The following is a 21,623-nucleotide window of genomic DNA, read 5'->3' on the forward strand; positions in this document are numbered from 1 at the left end:
AGCAGCACTAATACTTTCACAGCACAGGTGAGTAAACAGAAATATTACATATGGTCAGACCATCATCAAAACAAAAATATACTTGCTGGACAAAGACACAGTTCTTGTAGTTCTGCCTCTGCACACCATCAAATGCTTCAAGTCAAACAATTGCAATGTGACTGAAGTGCAGATTTTTAGCATTAATTCCAAAACTTTGCATTAAAAGCTTAAGAATTACAGGTTACAGATTAGAAATGACAGATTTTCGAGCTGTGTTCAAGTGCTCAAAAATTATTAGACCATTGACTAATAAGCAGTTTCATGGGCAGGGAAGACCTGATCTATGAGCAGACATAAGTAGATATAACATATAAAGTTGATCAGATTGTTGAATTTTTATTTCACTTTAATTAGTAATATTAACCCTGCTGATCTTTCATCTGCCATTTATGACCTTCCATTTATTCACAGCTCCTGATCCCCAGATGAACTTGTTTCTCACTATAATGTCAACCTCCATAACCTTCTTAACACATTTGCTCCACTTAAACACCGAACTGTCTCATTTTCCCGTTCAGCACCATGGTTTACTCTTAACCTGCGCCATCTCAAAGCTAAAGGACGCCAACTGGAACGTCTGTTCAAGAAAACCGGACTTACGATACAAGAAATGTATAACAATCATATCTTGTTGCATAAGGATTGCATTGCTTCAGCCAAATCTGCATACTATTCTGGTTTAATCAGTTCTAGTGAAGGTAACTCCAGGTCTCTTTTCATTGTTTAGTAAAATTACAAAACCTCCGGACTCATTCTCCTCTCATATGAACTCTGCTGACTTTTGCAACTCTCTTATATCTTTTTTCACTGATAAAATCGCTGATATCCGCCAACTTAACTCGGTAGGAGCATCTAACTGTCAATGGTCAATGTCAGTGGTCAATAGTAACTTTATTGTCCCTAACGGGAAATTGATTTGCAGTATGTCCATACAGAAATATAAAAAACAAACAAACACATCACATACACACAAAAAACAATATAAGCCCTGAGAAAACAACCTAAATTTTATCATTAAAGAAAGTGCAATGTGCAATGGCAACAACACTTATGGTTTAGTGTTATTAACCATGATAATAGCAGTAGGTAGAAAAGACAATCTATGTCTTCACTGCAGGCACTTTACAACAACGACCTGAAGGAAGCAGTTGAAAATCATTAAAGAGAGGATGATCTGAACACAACAAGACAGAGGTTGCCTTCCTCAGCACCTGCCTGTTAGAAAATTTCACAAGCTGGACCTGAAATCTGACCAGACACTTTAACCAGGTTGCTAAATCTGGTCTTATTATTCAAGGACATATTACCATACCAGGCAATGATACAGAAGGTTAAAACAGATTCAATAAAACTTTTATAAAAAACGAGTCATCATTTCAGATGAAACATTAAAACCTCTCAACTCCTTAAAATGTACAGTCTTTGTTGAACCTTTTTCACTGTAGAAGCAAGATGTGACTAAAAGGACAGAGCCGTATCAAGAACAGCCCACAAATACTTATAACTGTCCACCAGTTCAATCGCTGCACCATTTACCACTGTTAGCGCAGGATGTGGGGATGTCTTCCTGAAGTCAATAACCATGTCCTTGGTTTTCAAGGTGTTGATCATTAAGAAGGACTGATCACACCACGAAACAAACTCATCCACAACAGGCCCATGGGAATCCTCTTCACCATGAAGGAGGCTTACAATGACTGTGTCATCTGCATATTTAATGAAATGCCTGTTGGCCTGTGTACTGCGACAGTCTTTAGTGTACAAAATATACAGTAGAGGAGAGAGACAACAACCTTGTGGTGAGCCAGTAGAAGAGTTCAGTTGTTTGGAAAAACAGCGGTTCACACACTGAGATCTGTCAGTTAAAAAGTCTAAAATCCAACCAACCAGTTTAAATCAAGTTTAAACTGGTTAAGAAGTTTATCAACTAAAAGATGTGGCTGGATAGTATTAAAAGCTGAAGAAAAATCGATAAATAAAAGCCGAGTATGAGCTTTAGCACCATCGAGATGGCAATAAAGGAAATTCAACAGAGTGACCACTGCATCATCAACACCTCTACGAGGCCTGTATGCAAATTGTAGTGGGTCTATAAGATTTTCTACTTGCTGCAGGATCTCCTTCCTGACAAGTTTTTCAAAGGACTTTAGGAGGCCTAAAATCATTTAATGATGTAGGTTTTGTGGTCTTAGCAACTGGAGAAATAATTGATTTTTCCCATACCTCTGGAACCTTCTGCAGCTGAAGTGATAAAAGAAAGATGTAATAAAAAAAATACTGCATAATTGCTCAGTGCATGTTCCAAGAACCTGGTCACATATACTTAAGGACCTGGACTTTTATTAGTCTTACTCATTTTAAAAAGATTTTCCACCCTTCTTTCATCAAAGAACAAAGCGGGGGGAGGGGGGCTCTGGTGCTCTCTATTAAGAAATCAAGTGTATTCCTAAAATTATAATTATCAATGAATCTCAAATAAAATCTATTCAGCTCATTGGCTAACTGAGAGTCTGAACTAAAACCAGGGAGACTTATCTTATTACAGTCACTGTAACAGTGACCAGTCATGTGTTTCATACCTGCCCAGGCAACCCTTAAGTTATTGCTACCCATCTCCGCCTCTACCTTACCCTTGTATTTTATTTTGGCTTTTTTAATTTCTGATCTGATCTCCTTCCTAATTTCTCTTACTTTCAAGATATTCCCTTCAATAAAAGCTTTTTTCCTTTCATGAATCAGCCTCATAAGGGCTTTTGAAGACCATGGTTTGTTATTAGGGAAAAATGCAAAACCTTTGAAGGAATAATCATGTCTCTGCAAAAGGAGATATAGCTGCAGACAACGTCAGTGAGTTCATTAATGTCTCTACATGATTCTGTAAACACCGACCACTCTGGTCGCACCTTTTATGGAACTGTAACATAGATCCAGAGTCTTATTGAAGCGCGTGGGACAGTTCACATACTGATAAAAACTGCTCAGTGTTTTCTTCACATCGCAGCGATTAAAGTCCCCAAGAACAATATTAGGGGCCTCAGGAGAGAGATTGTAGTGAGTGGATGACGTTGGAGATGGTGCCAGTCGCATTCTTAGGATTCGCTTTAGAATGGATGTAAACGACGGTGACGTTAATCTGTGGGAATTCCCTCGGCAGATAAAACGGCCTCAAAGACACAGAGAGGAACTCAATGTCAGGCAGACACACTTGTTTACGAACAGTAACGTTTTTACACCATTTCTGATTTATATACAAACACACCCCTCCTCCTTGAGATTTCTGGGTGGCTCCGGGGTCTTGATCCAGATGTATGGGAAACCCGAAACCCTTTAATTCCAGAGAAGAATCAAGGTCAGAATCCCTGTGAATGCCATTAGACATGTATCTCTGTAGTCCCGTAAATGTGCGACATTCAAATGCAGTTCATCCAATTTACTCCTCAGTGAGGAGTAAAGTGTATCGTATTTTCTTCCTCAATCGCTGACGTAGGCCTCCCTTCTTACCCCGCTTCCTTGCTTTGACTCTGTTAAAAACAAGAGTGCCCCTGTGGTTACCAGATAATCCAGAGCTGGAAAACACTGGAGGGTGAAAAGAGTCCAGAGACGGGCCTTTCCACCAAAGATCCAGAAGAAACTCCCGTGAGTATGTAACTGTTTGTCAGTAGCAATGACTCCAAACAACAGTCAGGATTGCCAATAAAAACATGCAAAATAAAAACCCCATCTTCGTTAAAAGAAGTTCCACAAAGCACAAGCGGATGCTGTAGGATTTCCTCATGCTCAAAAAAATAAAAACATAACTCAAGAATGAAATTAAATAAGTTAAAACACTGACACTGACAGACAGAGACAACCTGCTGGTCGCCGCAAGAGCAGCGAAAACAAACTGTGAAGTAGACTTTGTTTTCCTCACTGTCTTCCTCCCAGTTATTTTCAAGTTTTACTCTTCCCTCCATAGCTGATGTATTAAATCTTATTCAAAAATCAAAATCATCCACTTGTCAGCTCGACCCTCTTCCCACTGTATTAGTTAAAGCTTGTCTTCCCTCATTGGCTCCTCTCATAGTATTATCCACGCTTCCCTTAACACTGGAATTATTCCTCCACCCCTGAAAACTGCTTCTGTCGCTCCAATTCTCAAAAAGCCTGGTTCAGATCCCAATAACTTTGATAATCTCCACCCTATATCAAACCTCGCCTTTATTTCGAAAATCCTTGAGAAAGTTTTTGCCTTCCAGCTTCACTCATACCTCAACGACCATAATCTCTACGAACAATTTCAGTGCCCCTCCCGAAAATCTCCTGGAGCCACCATTCTCCCAAATTTCTCCCGATTTTCCACTCGGACAACAAAATTGAAAAACCATATCCCAGATTGGCTCAGGCAATTCCAGTTTCCAACAATGGCTACTACTGGTGCAGCTACTTAGTTTTAATATTACTCTTATTACTCTTTGTGGGTCACAAAATAAACTTTTAACATATTTTCAGGCGAGAATGTAGCTGTGTAAACTTCAAATATCTGAGCCGGGGAGAACAGCAAACTCCCGGCACATCGTTTTCAAACCCCCGCGGTCTTTCGCTACTCAGGTTAAACATGATATATAAGTCACTTAAATAACTTAAACATGTTATTGTTTTATGTGTTCATGACTAAATCAGTTTGGCTGAGATTAAAGTTATTAGATTAAATTAGATTAAATAAAACTTTATTAATCCCTCGGGAGGGTTGCTCCAGGGTTTTCACACAGCTGAGTAAACGTCAAACAGAGAACTGATTAAACAGAAGTCCAAGATGGTTGAGAATTTACGCCAGCGTCAGGTTATACTTTAGATCGCAAGGAGCAGACAGCAGAGTTTCACTCCACCAAGAGAGCTCATGACATAATTCTGAAGGCTGGACCGTCCAATTTCACAGTCGCTCACTTCCGGCCTACTCGGCCTTCGGAGGACCCGGCCCACTTAGACCACGAAGGCTGAGTCCTCAGGTGGACACAGCCTGTGAATTTGGACACCTCTGCTGTTTCCAGCCGGACAATAATAACGGTGACATTTAACCTATTTACCCGATAAGTAAACATTGCAAAATTCAAGTTTATTGTGTATATACGTATATGTATACCACTCCCCCCCAACAGCCCTTTTGAATGTCTCCCTAATTCTGAGGTCTCAAGGTTGGCAAGTATGTTATTTGGTCTCCCTAATAAGTCCCTCCATAAACTTCAACTTCTTCAGAATTCTGCAGCTCGGGTCATAACTCGTACTCTCTTAAGAGACCATATTACCCCAATTCTTCAACAGCCTCACTGGTTGCCCATAAAAGCCAGGATAAACTAAGATAAAATCTTAGTTCTCATGTTTAAGTGTATTCATAACCTTGCCCCTCCTTATCTCTGTGATCTGCTTCGTATCACCACAGTTTCCCGCTCTGTCAGATCTTCATCTGCCACTCATCTTGTTGTTCCTTCTGCTTGCCTTACCACTATGGTAAGCTTTCAGTCACTCTGCTCCTCGGCTCTGGAACTCACTTCCTTCAGCCTTAAGAAATGGATTCTCTTCCCTTACTTAAGTCACAACTCAAAACCTACTTGTTTAACCTGGCTTACTCGCTTTAAAACTTGCTGTCAAATCGTGGGGGTTTTTTTGTTTGTTTTTTTAAATTTGTTGTTTGTAGTTGTATTTTGCTGGTTTCTGTATTTTAATTTATTAGAATCTATTTTAATCTACTGTTTTATTGATGTTGTTTTCTCTTTGTAAGGTGACCTTGGGTTTTAGAAAGGCGCCCTCAAATAAAATGTATTATTATTATTATTATTATTATTATTATTATTATTATCATCATCATCATCATTAGTAATTTTAAATACGAGTTCAAAAGAGATGCCTGTGCAAGTGAGAGGAGCCATCATTAGATTAGGAAAAACATGAACCATAAATCCATGAAAGAGAAAACATTTGGATTGGTCAACTCAAAAACTGATGTGTTCTTAAAAAGAATAAATGCCAACAGCATCAAAAAAGTGCATGATGATAGATGTATTTACATAGTAAAGAAAAAGCCTGCGAGTCATACAGTTGCATTCACAACTGGAAGTAATTCACTTGATCTTCATTAGTTTGAAACTGAAAGCTGGTTGTTTGTTGACTTTCCGGGCCCTGGTTGCCTTGGTAGCCCTTGGCAAAAACGTATTTACTACCAAGTAATATCTCAATCCATGCTGACATTGGTAATCGCTTAAGCTGTTTGCCAGGAAGTTGAGAAAACTTTATCACCAATTTGTGTCACCTGTAGCTGCCAAATGTCATTCACTATCCATAGTCTCTGGTCACCACAACACTGCAAATGTTCCCAGTAGGGTCAAAAGGTAAATCAAGAATGTTCTTGAGGAGGCAGGTGTTTCACTTTCAAAGTGTAAAATCAAGAGACACCATCCTGAATGTAAAAACAGGTTTGCAACAAGGTGCAAATTCCCTACAGCAAAATAACAGCATACTCTTCAATGGCAATGTCAGTCCTCCTTCAGCCTAGCCCAGCATGCTTTTATTAAAAGTAGTTATTAAATATAAAATTGAATGCAGAGAGACCCACAAACAAGCAGCAACTTAAGGGAAAATAAAGGTTTGATAGACATCTCACAGGAGGAAATGCAGCATTTAGTAATGTCCATGTGTTCTAGGTTTCATGTAGTCAGTCACTGAATTTGGATTTTTATCCAATTATTAAAAACGATTTTATCTTTTAATATGATATTTCAAATCATGTGTGTGTTCCAATAATTTTGAGCCTCTGAAAATGTATAAGTATAAACATTTATAAAAAGCCTATAATTCCTAAACCCATCCAGCCATTCGTTCTCTTCTGCTTATCTAAGTTGGGACGCCTTCATGATTTCACTTTACACATATTATTCAATTTTTTTAAACATGAGAACATTAGTCTTTGACTAACCTAGAGTGTTACAGTGAAGGTTTTGTTTTTCAGGGCATCTTAAAGAGTAATGTGATACTTACCAGGTCTTAAAATGAGATAAATGCAATCTCAGCTGAACAATAAAGCATGACACATTTCACTCTGTCATTATTTATTTAGCAGAAGACAACACAACGTACAGAACCAGTGCGTGGAAACACTAAGCACACCGTTATTGCTCCAAGAGGAGTTAGGAGTGTAAAACAGCAGCCAGGTGCTGATAATTAAACGCACATGAGTAACTGCTCAACAGCAAGTGTGATGACCTTTATAAAAGTTGCTAATGTGGCTTCAGCTCAAACTCTACGGGTCTCAGTTAGTATGTTAAATATTTAAGTTCACGAGAGGACAATTAGAAAAAGATTAATCAAGTACGGCTTGTTGGTAAGACAAGACCAAAGTGGACATGTTTGACCATTATGCAGAGTGCCATATTTGGTGAAAACCAAACACAGCATATCTGCACAAACATCTCATAGAAACTGGCAAACATGTTGGTTGAGGAGATGTAATTTTGGATTTGTTTTGCAGCCACAGGACCTGGACACATTTAAGTCATCAACCGTGAACTCTGTATGAAAATGATTCTATAATGGAGTGTGAGGTTGTCTACCCGACAGCTAAAACTTGGCTAGAATTTACAGTTAGTTTTTTACATTTTGATATACTTTGTTAATACAATTAACCTGAAATCACACAAAAACCATAAAAGTATGAAAAGGTTAGATTTTTTTTTCTTTTACTCTGACGAACCAACCAACATGTCTAACAAATCATTTTCAAAACTTGAAATGCAAATATATATTTTAATTTTTTTAAATTTATGCACAAATTTTGAACACAACAAAGTTACATACAACTATTTATATAACAATGCAGCCAATACCTCGGATGTTTTTTGTACAATTATTTAAATTTCTTTACAGAAATGGAGACCCAGTGAAACAGGCTGCATCTTGCTGTTACATCATCTTAAAAGAGTCATTTGCTTTGGACACACTCCAGATACAACTATGTATAAACAAATGCTCAATGAAGCAACATTTTGAAGAAGAATGGGCCAAAATTCGCCAAAAATGATGTGATGGGGTCATAAAGTCATAGAGAAATGACTTCAAGTTACTGTCTGTGAAGGTTCTCAGTCATCCAGGTCATCGTAGTCAAAGGAGCTTGCAAAGAAAAGCGTCTGGACTTCTTTAAGTTGCTTGAAGACGTTTCACCTCTCATCCGAGAAACTTCTTCAGTTCTAAGGTCAAATGGTGGAGAGTCCCAGATATAAACCTAGTGGGAGAAACCCCCCACAGAGGGACAAAAGGACCCCCTGATGATCCTCTAATCGCCTGAGCCAAGGTGTGAAACTGGGCGTGGGTCCCAATCAGCCAGAGTTTCGGGTGTGTTCATTGTGAAACCTGGCCCCACCTTATCATGCGAATTCCTGAGGTCAGATGGCCCAGGATGTGAGTGGGCGTTAAGGCGTCTGGGAAGGGATCTCAAAACTGGATTATAGATGGCAGAGAGTTGGTGTCGTAAACCCCCACCTCTGTTCAAAGATGGTCGCTCACAGTGGACATAGATGGCTTCTTTCACTCCTCTTTCAAACCATCTGTCCTCTCTGTCCAAAATGTGAACATTGGCATCCTCGAAAGAGTGTCCTTTATCCTTAAGATGCAGATGGACTGCTGAGTCTTGTCCTGTGGAGGTGGCTCTTCTGTGTTGTGCCATGCGCTTGTGAAGTGGCTGTTTGGTCTCTCCAATGTAGAGATCTGGGCATTCCTCGCTGCACTGTACACCACATTGTTAAGTCTGTGTTTTGGCGTTTTGTCTTTCGGGTGAACCAGTTTTTGTCTGAGCGTGTTGCTGGGTCTGAAATACACTGGGATGTCGTGCTTGGAGAAAACTCTCCTGAGTTTTTCTGATACACCGGCTACATAGGGGATGACAATGTTGTTGCGTCTGTCCTTCTTATCCTCCCTCGCTGGTGTCTGGTCTTCTTTTCTGTGCCTCTTTGCTGACTTTAAGAACGCCCATTTAGGATAGCCGCACGTCTTGAGTGCTTCCTTTACATGTGTGTGTTCCTTCTTTTTCCCTTCAGGCTTAGAGGGAACATGTTCTGCCCGGTGGTGTAGGGTCCTAATTACTCCAAGTTTGTGTTCCAGAGGGTGATGGGAGTCAAAGAGGAGGTACTGGTCCGCAGAGGTGCGGACTCGAGTCACATGACTTGGACTCGAGTCAGACTCGAGTTCCTAAAAATGTTGTAGACTTGCAGACTCTGAGGCGTGTGAACGTTGAAAAGTCCTTCGCTAAAGGAGTCATGTACTTCTTGTAGTACTAGGTTTTACTGAACAGTCACACCAGAAACACCGGCTGTGAGACTTGCGTCCATGCCATAAAGACGTACTACGTAAGAAGTTTCGCTTTTGAAGAAGAGACGACGGTGGGATCACTTCACACCAATTTGAAACTCAGCCGGGTAGAACAAAGACATCCTGTTACACTATCATATAGTTATATCCAAGTCTGGCCTGACAGAAATCGTCTTTATTCAAAATACATAGTATACTAGCAATATGGAATTGGGACTTTGCCTAAACGTGTACTATTGCCAGTGGATTAATTAAATATTCTGTCACGCGTTTAGAAAAAGTAAGCAGTGAAAGTCAATATACTGTATGTGATTTTAACTGGTAAAATGGCGTCAATTAGTGATCAACAAGGAGCTGTTTTATCCTGTGAATGTAAAAGACAGTCTTTTGTGTTACCATATAACAGAAGCGAAACGCAATATTATGTCAGGACAATTCACTATTTATGCACAATAAACAAAGGAGCGACAATTTCTGTTCAGCGCCAGACTTGCTTGTAACCTATATCACCAATTATGTTATGAAAATGATGTGTTAACTACAACAGCAGACTGACCTTTGTGGAAATGCTTGGAGCAGACTAACCTGTGAGCTGGAGTGTTCTGGGACGTTATATTTGGTCTTTGAATGGCTGCAATCCAGGCCATCCGTCGCCTCTTTGTTACTTCGGAAACATGGCTCGAACAATTTCTCTTCAACGACGTAATCCGATAACAACCGATCTCTTTACCCGTCGGCTTCCCGTGGCTGTCATGTGACCGGCTATTGCAGTTAATAATACAACAGCTTCTTGACATTTTTGTGTTTCTTTTTATCGCTGTGTGACTGATTTCAATTAAAAGCCTAGTACCTCTTGCCACGAGTTCCCAGAATCCTTTGTGGTTCTACCCCTGAATGACATTTTCCCTATTAATAGCTATGTAATGAGCTGAGGGTAAATAAAAGTCTTTTCAGTGAACAAGTCACACCCGAGTGTCCAAGGAAGCACTCTTAAGACATTTTTGAAGTGTCGGTCTTCGAGACTGTCAGAAAACGATACAGGGCGACAGCTCTGCGGGACCACTTAACCCATCAGATTTGACACCAGCACCTCTGCCCCACAACTGACAATTTCACTACACACCGGGCAGAACATGTTCCCTCTAAGCCTGAAGGGAAAAAGAAGGAACACACACATGTAAAGGAAGCACTCAAGACGTGCGGCTATCCTAAAATGGGCGTTCTTAAAGTCAGCAAAGAGGCACAGAAAAGAAGACCAGACACCAGCGAGGGAGGATAAGAAGGACAGACGCAACAACATTGTCATCCCCTATGTAGCCGGTGTATCAGAAAAACTCAGGAGAGTTTTCTCCAAGCACGACATCCCAGTGTATTTCAGACCCAGCAACACGCTCAGACAAAAACTGGTTCACCCGAAAGACAAAACGCCAAAACACAGACTTAACAATGTGGTTGCTGTACAGTGCAGCGAGGAATGCCCAGATCTCTACATTGGAGAGACCAAACAGCCACTTCACAAGCGCATGGCACAACACAGAAGAGCCACCTCCACAGGACAAGACTCAGCAGTCCATCTGCATCTTAAGGATAAAGGACACTCTTTCGAGGATGCCAATGTTCACATTTTGGACAGAGAGGACAGATGGTTTGAAAGAGGAGTGAAAGAAGCCATCTATGTCCACTGTGAGCGACCATCTTTGAACAGAGGCGGGGGTTTACGACACCAACTCTCTGCCATCTATAATCCAGTTTTGAGATCCCTTCCCAGACGCCTTAACGCCCACTCACATCCTGGGCCATCTGACCTCAGGAATTCGCATGATAAGGTGGGGCCAGGTTTCACAATGAACACACCCGAAACTCTGGCTGATTGGGACCCACACCCAGTTTCACACCTTGGCTCAGGCGATTAGAGGATCATCAGGGGGTCCTTTTGTCCCTCTGTGGGGGGTTACTCCCACTAGGTTCTCGGATGAGAACCTAGTGGGAGTAACTAGGTTACTTCTCGGATAAGAGGTGAAACGTCTTCAAGCAACTTAAAGAAGTCCAGACGCTTTTCTTTGCAAACTCCTTTGACTTCAAGTTACTGCTGCTAAAGTTGGCTCTGTAAGCTATTGAATCATGAGGCATACTCATACAAAAAAAATGTATGTAACATGAATGTTCCTATGTGTCACGTTTGTGCCATTCCATACAGTAAAATATTGTATGTCCTGTTGTTACTCCTGTAGCTTTGTTTTAGAAGTTCCTTCATTAGAACATTGAGATTCTGCAGGTACTACAGGATTCAGGATTTCCCCACTATGGGAAAGTGAAAAGGCATTTCATTTGGTGTCGTCCTCAGCCCTCCTCTCTACCCACACTCTGTCTCTGCTGTTCCCCTCACTTGCCTGATGAGCTCTCCCTGCAGTCTGCATTGCTCCAAGCGAGGGAGGCATGGAGACGGTGGCAGAGTTTAAAAGAGAGCAGTAATGAGGATTCAGTCTCTCCACCACCACGTCTCATACATCAAAGCTCCTTGCTCCTGTGTCAATTAAAAGAGCTATGCAAAAAGACACCCCGCCACTCATTCATAATAAAACACAGCTCTTGGCTAGTGCTGGAAGATTGGCTGCCAAAGCAGTGATAAAGCAAACATCGGACCCCCATAACCCCCACCACACCCACCGGCTTCTGCATCACAACTATTGTCCATGAACACATTAACTTAGACTAAGCATATGCTATTTTGAAAGAAAACAGCATGTTGTTAATCTAAATTCGTTAATGACCCTCCAAGTAATGAACTGCCACAAAGAGACTAAGGACTGGTTGGTACTAATGAATGCAGTGCTTTTATTCAACTTGGCGTGTGTAACTGCACTCCATAGGCAGGATGGAACCCTTCATATGTAGCAATAAAAGCATTACAGGATGACACAACAGATGAATGGCTGGTTCTTCTTACTCAGTATTATTAGTTGCGATTTGTGTTCTATTAGCAGAAAGTATCCATAGCAGAAAGACCTTTGTTTTTTCATGCTGTCAGTAATTACTTCCATCAGAGACTCCATAATTCTAGTAGGATCAATGGTCTGTGTGACAGATTGATGTAAAGAGCATCATTATGCTCACCATGCATGAACATCTTATTGATGCACACCTTTGCACATTTCAGCATAATAGGCCCTATGGCAACAAGGCAAACAAAGTCTCTGGTTTCTAGGTTTGTGTCACAGTTTTTTTCATTGTCAAACAATGTGATTTTTCTTCATCATAATAATGCATTCATACAGGGCTGACATAATAAAACAAAACAAAACAAACAAAGACAGATCCTTAGAGATGTGCACATGATTAACAAGTTACCCACAGCCTTAGCGTAATATTTTGTTGAACATTTGCAGAGATTAGTTAAACACACACACACACACACACACACACACACACACACACACACACACACAGTAAGGTGGTGAGGTAAAGATTTTAATTTTGTTGCTGTTTTTTCTTAGATTTGTGGATTGGGATTTTTGTAAAGCGGCACCCTCCAGGGCTAAAGTAAGCTGCAGCGGGAAGCTGATAGGCTTCACCTCTGCTAATTCAAGTCACTCAACTTGACCACTTGACTATGTTTGGGCTGTCTGTGCCTTTTGGAGCATTTCTAAGGAAAGTATGTGGTGATTATTAAGGCCTACTATTTGGCATCGGCCATCCAAGAAGGTTGTCCTACAATTTTTATGAGTGAATTTCTAACTTTTATTTAGTCTGTTACTAATTAGCAGATGTGGAACTATGTGTTTTGCAGTTTTACAGTTCATAGATACAGCCTACTAACCAAGTTTGCTACAATTAACTGATAAATATGCACTTTAAGCTCTCATGGGCACTTATGGCTCAAAACATAAGGGTAAAAAAGATCAATGAGAATTCAAAAAGCATATACAAGTAAACAATAACTGTCTGGATTAGCCTGACGAAGGTTTCATCATTTCTGACGACAGCTGAAGGAAAATTACACTAACTTAGTGTCAGTTAAAACATATTTCCTGTATACCCCTTACACTGTCTTTACAATATCTCGAGATTATTCCTATCTGGCTACAACTACCCCCTGCTATAACTGTCCAGTGTTTCATGGTTCAACAAAAAGCATGTACATTGCTGCTGCTGTGACAGTACTACTGATATTACAAAAAAGGGACCTTTGATACATGTACCACAATATCTGCCCTTTATTATCATTGCATTGTGATGCAGATTAAGGCATAAAACCTTCATGTAATGAGTTTGCATAAATTTAATGTGTAAAGAAAGTACCTATATTTCCCAACAGTTTTCACTAGCATTTTCATTTGCAATAGCGGTTCATTGCATGAAAAACAATTTAGCTACTATAATTCATAATTTTTACACTTGGCAAACCCACAGTTTTCCGCATCAGTAAACCAACAGTAGCTTCCTTGTGTCAATATTAACACAATCAGATTATTTTGACTGTTAATAATTTAATAATGAATTTACTAAAATGTCAATGAATAATGTCAATCTGACAATCGGGGATACTACTATTACTAAGACATATGAATGTATTTTAGATTTAGCTACTCAAATTTTCTGGAAAATTAAAAAAAAAAAAAAGAATTATTTGGAGAACTCTGTGAAAGTAAGGAACATTAGTGATTGTACAAGAGTTTATGCAATAGAAGTATAGAAGTATTTTGGCTGTTTACAGTCTGAAGCAACTGAGCAGCATGGTGTAAGTGTATCAAGGTAAGAAATAGGACAGGGCTCCAGAGTCTAAATACTGGTGGTTATGATTACACTTAACAGATGGCTCACAGAGACTTTGAGTAAGGCTCTGTACCTCCAGGAAGAGATGTAAAACTGAGAGTTCCACAGAAAACGGTTTGAATAGTGTAATAACTGGCTATAAGAAAATTGAGAATGAGAGGATTGTGCAAAGGTGGAAGTGACAGAACAGAGAAGCAGGAATAGCCCAAACATCAAGCTATGCAGACAGACATCAGGAACCAGATCATGTAGATTTTTCTCCCTTTAGGCTAACTGCTGTAGTATTAATATAGATTTTATGAATAGTATATAGCAAATTTAAACTGTACACCAAGCCTAAGCTGAAGTTTTAGAGGAAGACATTTTTTTTTTTTTTTTGGGGGGGGGGGTAACAAAACAAAGTTTAAAATTTCAGCTGCCAAATCTCTCTGCCAATGGACAGCTGAAAGAAACAGAAAATGGTTTTGGTGTGCTTTACATGTCCTGTTTTAACCTTGACGGCCAAATTGTCACTCTAATGATTACAAATCCTTTATTTATTCATTTAGGAGCCCCTGCCTTATGTTCTGGGCTTCTGTAACAATGTAACACAGTGCATTGTTTCTAAATCTCTAATTCATATTGCAATGTGCTGGCTATTTGCACTCCCCACCTGATTTAAACCAAATTTGTACATCAAACGTTTAATGTAGCATCACAGTGTGTATTTTCTACTGTCAGATTAACTCGCTACATGTTATAACTTAAATCTTCTTCCTTTGGGTTGTTGAATATTGATCCATGATTTCTATTGTTGTCCTATGTTGCTTTGCCAAGAGCTTTTCTTTTTCATGTGCCTCCTGTGTTCGCCTCTCTGCCACATTGTTTGTAAGAGTTCAGTCTCGGTTCGTCTTTTAGTTTATTTAAGTTTTACTTTAAAGGGTGGATTCTGATCTAGACAATGGATGTAGCTACGACAGCTGCTTTGTGAAGTAACATTATGAGGCTTTGATATTACCATCTTAGTGTTTTAAAGTCAGGTGTGATCTGATAGTGGGTCTGATAGTGAAACCCACATGCATACTGGCTTGTCAATCAAGTCATTAGCCAATGTGGCTTGGATAATCTAGGGTCAATCAGACTCCGTTTTTTACTCATTATGATCCAAAATGAGTGACTGAGCCCATAAACTCAGGAAAGTGATCAAGTCTGAAGGCTGTTTTCACATATTCTATAATGCCTTCATAATACATGTTCTGTTTGTGTGAGATATAATAGAAATGACTACTTAGTGGTCACGTCTTTTGGTGTCCATATCTGTGTCTGCAACAGACTAACCTGTGAGAATGATTAAAACTGTATAATGACAATAAACTAATTCGAAAAGTTAATATTCTCCATTTAGGCTTTGAAGTGAATTAGTATTGTGAGTGATCTCGCCTAAAAAAACAACCAACTCCCTTTTCTGACCATGTAGAAAGAAAACCAGATTTGGAAGTACCGACTCTGTCCAAAGTGCCCCTAAGGCAGGGCTGTAGAGTGCGACCAAATTTTTCAGTGGTGCGACTAAAAAAAAAAATTTGGTTGCACCTGTGCAACCAACTGTTTTGCTGTTTTGCTTCCACGACTATTAAAATCACACTCCATGCACAGCTAGCTCTCTCTCTATCTCTCTCTGTACTTCAAGAACAGTTTCCCGTCTCCAATCTCCGTTTTCTGTATTATTCATTCGCTTATTACCCACCAGTCTACCGTTGTTTACAGCGCTGTCGGCTGCTGTCTTTTTCTTTTCTTTTTTTCACTTGAATGACCTCGGACAAGAAAGCCTATTTTTTCTGTTGTTCAATACTGAAGAAATTTGAACTTTATATGCAGAACATTGTAGAATATTTTTAAGGTTATCTGCTATAAAAAGCCAGACCAGGAAAATCTCCTTCATGTTTTTCTGTGTTTTATTCTCAGTTACTTTCGCACAAAGGCATCTGCCGTGATGTTCACAATTCTGATGAAGTCAGTACTGATAAATGATCAGAATTATAATATTTCTGACTGTCTGAGGCTAAGTTGAATCGAATCGGGACTTTGAAAACCGGAATCGAATGGATTATAGAAATCAGTGATGATACACAGCCCTAGTGAGCAGCCTAGGCACGACAGAAGTGGATGTAGCTGTAATAGGAAAAGAACTATTGCTAACTTTTCTGTTATGTTAAGGCCTGATCCTTCTGAAATTCATAGCCAGTGCTCTGACACGGTGTCATCAATCTTTGAATGCTGAAAAAGCACAGTGTATCCAGAAAAACACATTATATTATATAAATTATTATAAAATTTGTGTGTGCCTAACTTTTGTGCCGGTACGCCAAACTTTTTAAAGTTAGGCGTACCGGTACGCCCATGGCAAAAAGTTAGTCTAGAGCCCTGCCCTAAGGTTTACATTTCAACATGGCAATCCTAGCAGAGAAGAAGAGATTTAAACTATTCCATCCACAGCTCTTTGAATATGTTTAATTCTCCTGCACTCTACAAATTATATTTCATCTGCAAATTGGGTATAATCCTTTCTTCAAGATGATCCAACTCCTTACAACAAAGTGCAGAATGAGAACAGCTAATACCTCACATTTTATATCTTCCTTACAGACTCACTACTCTTGGGATTCTTTCCACTTTGTCTACACACTGCCTTTTCGTTTTCGAGAATGATTTATGTTCCAGTTTTGTTTCTTTCCTAATATCATTTGTTATTCTTATGTTTGTTAGGATTTGGACATGCTGGGGTTTGTTTTTTTCTCCCTCTCCAAGATTTCTGATTTCTGTCAGACTTCTGGGTTCTCTCATCGAGCCACCATATTTCAGAATCAGCTGTGGCAACAGTTCTTTGCTAGATCATTGTCTCTGCTATTGTGGTAACGTGACCTGTTCCTAGTGACTTCAGATAATGCATTTCTTAGATAGACAAATCTAAGTTTCCTTGTTGGTCTCCAGTATTCCTGAGAGTTACATTTCACCCTCCAGAAGAATTGAGCCACTGCCAAACACTTGCTCACCTGCTTCTGATCTCACTTACCTGGACTCCGCTGTTCCACCTGTGCACCCGCCAGCACATTCTCCCCTGCTCAACAGCCGCAGTAAACATAGTCATGCCTACAGTGTGACAAGTAAGCTTCACCTCCCACTATTGATGATTCAGTATTTGTTATCAAGCCCGGCCTCCTTTTAAAATTTGGTCTACCTCCTAATGCGCTATAATCATCTGATAACAGTTCATATGATGGGAAGGAAATGGTGGAGTGGTCTATAAATTTTAAGGAGCTTAGTTATGGACATTGCTTTTTTATCATCACATTCTTGTCTTTTGGTGAGACAAAAATAAAAGTAAACCGTGTCCAGAGCAAATTTGACATGTAACCAGTGTAATATAAATAATAAAAATGGCAATAATGTACTTCAGTTCATTCATGATGCATTTCCTGTGGACGAGAAGCACAGAAAGAAGTGCCTGGTGACACTTAATAACCTGATTAGATGTCATCTAAACACATGTGCTGGCTTGTACAAGAATCCTGTAAATTGCTGTATTTATTTATATGTTCCATCCATCCATCCATCTTCATCCGCTTTATCCGGGGCCGGGTCGCGGGGGCAGCAGCCTAAGCAAAGAGGCCCAGACCTCCCTCTCCCCAGCCACCTCCTCCACCTTATCCGGGGGAATACCAAGGCGTTCCCAGGCCAGCCGAGAGATATAATCTCTCCAGCGTGTCCTGGGTCTGCCCCGGGGCCTCCTCCCGGTGGGACATGCCTGGAACACCTCACCCAGGAGGCGCCCAGGGGGCATCCTTGTCAGATGCCCGAACCACCTCAGCTGGCTCCTTTCGATGTGGAGCAGCAGCTGCTCTACTCTGAGCCCCTCCCGGATGGCCGAACTTCTCACCCTATCTCTAAGGGAGAGGCCAGCCACCCTTTGGAGGAAGCTCATTTCTGCCGCTTGTATCCGCGATCTCGTTCTTTCAGTCACTACCCACAGCTCGTGGCCATAGGTGAGGGTAGGGACGTAGATCGACCGGTAAATTGAGAGCTTCGCTTTTACACTCAGCTCCCTCTTCACCACGACGGAACTCATCCCCGACCCGGAGTGGGCACTCCACCCTTTTCCGGCTGAGAACCATGGCCTCAGATTTGGAGGTGCTGATCCTCATTCCCGCAGCTTCACACTCGGCTGCGAACCATTCCAGTGCGAGCTGGAGGCCCCCACCCGATGAAGCCAACAGAACCACATCATCTGCAAAAATCAGAGATGAGATTCTGAGGCCACCAAACCGAAAGCCCTCCGCCACTTGGCTGCGCCTAGAAATCCTGTCCATAAAAATTATGAACAGAACCGGAGACAAAGGGCAGCCCTGGCGGAGCCCATCACCTACCGGGAACGAGTCCGACTTATTGCCGGCAATGCGAACCAAGCTCTTGCAACGGTTGTATAGGGATCGAATGGCCGGTAGCAATGGGCCAGACACCCCATACTCCCGCAACACCTCCCACAGGACACCCCGAGGGACACGGTCGAATGCCTTCTCCAAGTCCACAAAACACATGTAGACTGGTTGGGCAAACTCCCATGCACCCTCAAGTATCCTGGAGAGGATAAAGAGCTGGTCCACTGTTCCGCGACCAGGACGAAAACCGCATTGTTTCTCCTGTATCCGAGGTTCGACTAACGGACGAACTCTCCTTTCCAGCACCCTGGCATAGACTTTCCCAGGAAGGCTGAGGAGTGTGATCCCCCTGTAGTTGGAACACACCCTCCGGTCCCCCTTCTTAAAGATGGGGACCACCACCCCGGTCTGCCAGTCCACAGGTACTGCCCCTGATCTCCACGCAACATTGCAGAGGCGTGTCAACCAGGACAGCCCTACAACGTCCAGAGCCTTCAGGAACTTGGGGCGGACCTCATCAACACCAGGGGCTCTGCCACCAAGGAGTTGTTTAACTGCCTCAGTGACCTCGCCCCCGGAAATTGGCGGGTCATTCCCCTCATCCCCAGACTCTGCTTCCTCCTCGGAAGACGTGTCAGATTGAGGAGGTCCTCGAAGTATTCCTTCCACCGCCTGACAATTTTCTCAGTCGACGTCAGCAGCGCTCCGCCAGCACTATACACAGTGCAGGTAGAGCACCGCTTTCCCCTCCTGAGACGTCTGACGGTTTGCCAGAATCTCTTCGAGGCAGTCCGAAAGTCTTTTTCCATGGCCTCTCTGAACTCCTCCCACACCCGAGTTTTTGCTTCAGCCACTGCCCGAGCCGCATTCTGCTTGGCCTGTCGATACCTGTCGGCTGCCTCCGGAGTCCCACAGGCTAACCAAGCCCGATAGGACTCCTTCTTCAGCCTGGTGGCTCCCTTCACCTCTGGTGTCCACCATTTGGTTCGGGGATTACCACCACGGCAGGCACCAACCACCTTGCGGCCACAGCTCAATGCAGCAGCTTCGGCAATGGAGACGCTGAACATGGTCCATTCGGACTCAATGTCCCCAGTCTCCCTCGGAATGCTGTTGAAGCTCTGTCGGAGGTGTGCGTTGAAGATCTCGCGGACTGGGGCCTCTGCTAGACGTTCCCAGCACACCCTCACTACGCGTTTAGGTGCACCAAGTCTGTCCAGCGTCCTCCCCCGCCACCTGATCCAACTCACCACCAGGTGGTGATCAGTTGACAGCTCAGCCCCTCTCTTTACCCGAGTGTCCAGAACATATGGTCGCAGGTCTGCTGATACGATTACAAAATCGATCATCGACCTACGGCCTAGACCGTCCTGGTGCCACGTGCACTTATGGACACTCTTATGTTCGAACAGGGTGTTCGTTATGGCCAAACTGTGATTAGCACAGAAGTCCAATAACAAAGCACCGCTCGGGTTCAGATCAGGGAGGCCGTTCCTCCCAATCACGCCCCTCCAGGTCTCGCTGTCGTTACCCACGTGAGCATTGAAGTCACCCAGCAGGACAACAGAGTCTCCAGGTGGAGCACCCTCCAGCACCCCCCCATGGACTCTAAGAGGGCTGGGTACTCTGAACTGCCACTCGGCGCATAAGCGCAGATGACAGTCAGGACCCGTTCCCCGACCCTAAGGCGCAGGGAACAAACCCTCTCGTCCACCGGGAAAAACCCCAACGTACCGGCAGCAAGCCGAGGGGATATTAGAATACCCACCCCAGCCCGCCGCCTCTCACCAGGGGCAACTCCAGACTGAGACAGAGTCCAGCCCCTCTCCAGGAGACTGGTTCCAGAGCCCAAGCCATGCGTAGAGGTGAGCCCGACTATATCTAGCCGGTACCTCTCAACCTCACGCACTAACTCAGGCTCCTTCCCCACCAGAGAGGTGACATTCCATGTCCCTATTGCCAGTCTTGGCAGGCGGGGGTCAGTCCGCCAGGGCCTCCGCTCCTGGCCGCCACCCAGCACACAATGCACCCGACCCCTATGGCGCCTCCTGCGGGAGGATGGGCCCATGTCTCCTCTTCGGGCTGTGCCCGGCCGGGCCCCATGGACTAAGGCCCGGCCACCAGACGCTCGCCCTCGGGCACCCTCCCCGGGCCTGGCTCCAGGGCGGGGCCCCGGTAACCCTATCCCGGGCAGGGTAAACTGTTCCCTCTGTGTCCTTTTCATAAGGGTCTTATGAATCGCTCTTTGTCTGGTCCCTCACCCAGGGCCAGTTTGCCATGGGAGACCCTACCAGGGGGCAAAAGCCCCCAGACAACATAGCCCCTGGGATCCCTGGGACACACAAACCCCTCCACCACAATAAGGTAGCGATTCAAGGAGGAGAGGCTTACAGCACCAGGTATTCCCAGGCAGTCTCCCATCCAAGTACTAACCCAGCCCAGCCCTGCTTAGCTTCCGAGATCAGACGAGGTCAGGCGTGCTCAGGGTGGTATGGCCGTAAGCTTATTTATATGTTAAATTGTATAAACCATGTCTTTAGTAATTACATTTAATATAGGAAAAACAAATGTGAAACAAGCTACACTTGTTTTATCTCCGCAGCATGTTCTCAGTTTGTACTGGACAGCTAGACCAGCTGTGTGTGAAGGTTCAAATGAAAGAGCAAATCTCCTTATTCACTTGCTCATTTCATTCAGCTCTGCCATTACTGAATGATGGCTTGGGGATAGAAGCTCCTCTGATATTTAACTTTGGCTCTGTTTTTAATCTCACTGTTTTTTCTTAATTGTTCTCTTTTCATTTTGTCTTGTAAGCATTATTATTATTATTATTATTATTATTATTATTATTATTATTATTATTATTATTATTATTATTATTAATGTGGCTGGGTGTGGTTTGTGGCTCAGCTACAGGGGAGGGGTGGAGCAATGGGTTCAGGGTGTGGTGTCAGGGAAAGCTAGCCCACACGGCTGTTCTCCATCACCTGGTCATTCCTCCCTATAACAATAATAATCATGCTAATAATATATTGTGTATGCATGGGGCTTCAATTAATATACAAC

The 21,623-nt window shown here is 42.5% G+C and overlaps 1 protein-coding gene and 1 non-coding gene across 4 annotated transcripts in view; both read right to left on the bottom strand.

Moving 5' to 3' along the window:
- The window catches only part of ghrhrb (growth hormone releasing hormone receptor b), a 73,752-nt gene that overhangs the window by 31,765 nt on the left and 20,364 nt on the right, over positions 1-21,623 (bottom strand). The window lies entirely within an intron of this gene.
- LOC113009829 (5S ribosomal RNA) lies at positions 20,942-21,060 on the bottom strand. The gene has a single exon (XR_003270253.1). It is a non-coding gene; the product is annotated as a 5S ribosomal RNA (ribosomal RNA).

Source organism: Astatotilapia calliptera, chromosome 17 (assembly GCF_900246225.1).
Source record: "Astatotilapia calliptera chromosome 17, fAstCal1.2, whole genome shotgun sequence".
In the NCBI taxonomy this organism is placed as follows: Eukaryota; Metazoa; Chordata; class Actinopteri; order Cichliformes; family Cichlidae; genus Astatotilapia; species Astatotilapia calliptera.